This window comes from Elephantulus edwardii, unplaced genomic scaffold (genome assembly GCF_000299155.1).
Source record: "Elephantulus edwardii isolate Elephantulus edwardi_28Jun2011 unplaced genomic scaffold, EleEdw1.0 scaffold00086, whole genome shotgun sequence".
Classification (NCBI taxonomy): domain Eukaryota; kingdom Metazoa; phylum Chordata; class Mammalia; order Macroscelidea; family Macroscelididae; genus Elephantulus; species Elephantulus edwardii.
In genome coordinates, this window is record NW_006399836.1 from 7,125,573 (window position 1) to 7,130,086 (window position 4,514).

Here is a 4,514-nt window from a genome sequence, read left to right on the forward strand (position 1 = left end):
CACACACACACACACACACACACAAATAATAAAAATTTAAAAAATAAAATAAATTAAAATTAAAATAAAATATTTTGTAATGCATAATCACATGAAGAACATGGAGCAAAATTTTTTACTGATATAACAGAATTCATAAGCCTCAAAAAGACAGGCAGATGTTCTTTAGAATCGAAGAAGGCAAATTTTGTATGACATAATTTGGACATTTTATCAGGTAATCAGTCCCTGAAGAAGTACATCAGGCTTGGTAAAGTTGAGAGTCAAGAAAAAAAAATCTTCAAGTAGATAGATTGATACAGTGGCTGCTGTGATATGTTCAGCCATTATGAACAACCACTGTGTAGATGATATAGGGCTGGGCAGTGTTTCATTCTGTTGTACATGAGACAATTACGAGTTGGAACAGACAATGGTACCTAACAAAAAAAATGCCCAAACACTATAAAAGTTAAATAGAAGCCTTCATAAGACAAAAATAAGATGATTTCTGTTTTTTCTTACATTTCTTTTGTTAACTTTCCCAGTTGATTCCTGATTTCATTGACCTTTTTAAAGGATGATCTTGATAGTTTCAATTGTTTTTCTGTTCTTATTTCTGCCCTAATTTTCAGAATTTCCATGTTTTCTTGATGTCCTTTTTTTTATTTGTTGGAGATGTTGAGTTAAATAGTCAATTTTTATTCTTTCTTCCCATTTGATATGTTTGATTATTACTATGACTTGACCTCTAACTACTGCTTTGGCTGTATTCCACAGGCATTGGTAAGTTGTGTTTTCATTCTCATTTGTTTCAACAAACTTTTTCAATTTAACCTTTTATTTTTACTATTACCCACTCATGTTAAAGTAGGGTGTTCAGTTTCCAGATGTATGGGGTTTTTTTTATCCTTTATCCTCTTATTTCCTAATTTTATAATATTGTAGTCCGAGGAAATGCTTTGTATTATTTTGACATTTTTAAAGTTGTTGAGGCTTGCTTTGTGACCTAAAATAGGATCTACTTTGGAGAATGTTCCGTGCATGCTGGAAAAGAATGTATACTGAGCTTTCATAGGGTGCTTTGTTGTTGTTGTTAATTGTTAGGTGCTATCAAGCCAAGTATGACCCAAAAAGACCCTATGAACTACAGATCTGAAATCTGTCCTATCCTGTGCCAACCTCACAATCTTGAGCACAGTTGAGTCATTGCTACAATCACTGTAGCAATCTACCTGGTTGAAGATCTTCCTGTCCTTCACTGTCCTTCCACCTTTCCAAGCATGACGTCCTCCAAATAATAGTTTTTCATAGCAACATGTCTGATGTATGCAAGACAAAGCTTCACCATCCTTGCCTCCAAGATGTACCCTGGCTTCACCTTCACCAAGACATATCTGTTTGTTCTTTGGGTTCTTTCTGGTGCATTGTTGATGGTTTTAGGTGATGTTGAGTCGAGCAGACTATGTATGTATCTATGAGATCAAGTGGATAAATTTATAGTTTCATTCTTCAGCATCTTTGTTGAGTTTCTTCTTGGTTGGTGTGTCTTTTTTTTTTTTTTTTAGAGTGGTGTATTGAAATCTCCTACTACTATTGTGGTGCTTTCTAATTCTTTTCCCAGTTCTGTTAGTGTTTTCTTTGTATATTTTGCAGCTTTATAATTCAGGGTTTAGATACTATTATGGTTATGTCCTCTTGTTTGTCAACCCTTTAAGTATTATAGTGTGTCCTTCCTTGTAATTTCTGATGGTTTTTACCCTGAAGTCTATTTTATCAGAGATAAATATTGCTACTCCTGCCTTTTTTCTTTTTGCCATTTGCTTGGTATATTTTTCCCACCCTTTGATTTTTAATCATCTTTATCTTAGTTTTTCAAGTATTTCTATTGTAAACAGCATATTGATAGGTTTTGGGGTTTTATCCAATCTACTACTCTTTTCCCCTTCACTGGTGCATTTAATTTAAACCATTCACATTCAGTGTACTTATTTAGAGGCAAGGTTGTATTATTATTATCATCATTTTGCTGGGGGGTTTTGTGTGCTGTTGCTATTTACTTTGACCCATACATTTTCCTGTGACATCTCTGTAAGACTTTATTATTTCTTGAAACATTGATTACATTTTTATTAACTCCCTTCATTTCTGCTTTTCTCAGAATATCTTGATCTCTCTATCAAATTTGATGGACAGTTTTGCTGGTTATTGTATCCTATTGTATCAGTTGTGTTCTCTGAGTGTAAGATATCTATCATTCCATTGTCTTCTTGAGTGTATGGTTCTACTGAGAAATTAATCTTATTTGCTCTTTGTTTTTCTTTGTTTTCAGAATTCTCTCCTTGTCTGATTCTGGCAAGATAAGTATGATATGCCTTGGTGTTCTTCTTTCAGGTTCTATTCTATGTGGGGTTTGCTCAGCTTCTTGGATATATATACTCTCATTCTTCATGATACTTAGAAAATATTCTTCTAGTATCTCTTCCACAATTTTTTTTCACTGTCTTTTTGTTTCTTCTTCTATAATGTCAAATATGCACATGTTATACCTCTTGATAATTCCCCACAAAATTCTTAGGCTTTCTTCATTTTCCTTCCTTTTTGATTCTGCCTTTTTGCTCTAGCAGATCAGTATTGAGAGTTTGATCTTCTGTTTTGCTTCTGTGCTCTCTCTTCAGTTCTGCTCATCCATCCCTCCAACATGTTGACAGGTTCTGGGCCACTGGTCCTAATATTCTGCCTTGCTGTTTCTTGTTTTTCTACAGTTTCTAATGTCTCATTGGTTTTATATGCTTTGTCTTATATGGTTTTTCAAAGTTCTTCTTCACTTTTGCTTGTTGTTTTTGTGTGTGTCAAGTTGCCAATGACTCATAGTGACTTAATGTACAATACCTCTGAACCCTGTCCTACCCTGAGCCGATCTCATTTTCTCTGAAACGCCTACCTCCATACCCCCAGTCACTGAGTCAACACATCTCATCCAGGGTCGTCTTCTCCTGTACTGTCCCTTCACCCTTCCAAACATGATGTCCTTCTCCAAGGACTTGACCATTGTTTATTTTAATTCAGTGACAGAAAGTTTGATGAGACTTCCCACCTTCAGGAAATCCATTGATTCTGTTTTGATCACTTTTTTTTTCCCATTATGTCTTGCTTTGGTTTGTGTGGGGTAGTCTACATCTTCTGTGTCATTGCTGTAATAGATTTTATTCTTACCAGAGATCCTAGCAGGTCCTAAGTCTGACAACCTTGGCTGTAGAGCTCAGTGCTCTCAAGGAGGGGAAAGCAATGCACCCTGTCTGAAGACCTCCCTGGTTTCTGAGCTCGTGGAAGACTTGCCTCAGCTGGAGAGCTCAACCCTCTAGAAATGGAGAGGGCAACTTGCTGCTGGTCCTTCCTCTCTGATCCCATGGCTGACAAGAAAGTTCACCATGGCTGTGGATGCACTATGAGTCACAAATTCACTTTGGCTACTTGGTGTCCATACGTGACTGCCCAACATAATAATTTTAACCATCAATTCTTCTTTGGTTTTCTTATTCATTATCAAGTGTTCATGTGCATGTGAAGTGATTGAAAACATCATGGCTTGCATAAGATGCACCATATTCCTCAAAGCAGTATATTTCCTTTTCAAGAAGGTCTTCCACAACAGATATGTTCCATGTAATATATTATTTGATTTCTTGACTGTTGATACAATGACCATCAATGGTGCATTAATGTAAAGTGAAAACTTCAATCTTTTCTGTATCATGGCATTGTTGATCCAATTGTGCAGACGTTTGTGCCCACAAGATGAAAACTTTTGTTATTGGTGAGAGAAACTTGTTTCATAAAACAAATCTTAAAATTTTATTTTTACAACGTCATCTATGAATAAGTATAATTCTATTTTCTCCCTCCTAATTTTATTTCTTTTTATTTCCTTGTTCTACTCAAGGATTTCCATATAAAATTGAATAGCAATGATGAGTGTGGGCATGCTTGTCTTGTTCCTACTCTTAAAGGAAAGCTATCATTCTCTCTCTGTTGAATTTGGGGGGGGGGGTAATAGCCCACATTATATGCAACAGAGAAAGACTCAAGTGTATGACCTCAATCTTTTCAATTTACTGGGACTGTTTTATGACATATCACTCGGTCTATCCAGAATAATGACTCATGTCACTAAAGAAGAATATGCATCTTTCTGTTTGGGATGGAATGTTCTACAAGAGTCCAGATGTTCTATCTAATATTGAAAGTGATGTACCAATGTCCTTAACTATTATGTTGTTGTTGTTCTTATGTTCCATGGAGTTGACTGTGGCTCACAGCAGCCCTATGAACAATGGTTCTGCAGTTTGCCCTATCCTGAGCCAACCTCACCACCTCTGACACACCTGCCTCCATTGTCACAGTCACTATGTCAGTCTATCTCAACTAGGGTCTTCCTCTTCTGCACTGAACCTCTACCTTTCCAAGCATGATGTTCTTCTCCAAGGACTGGTCCTTCCTGGCTATTAGATAGGAAAAAGAGATGAGAGAAAGAA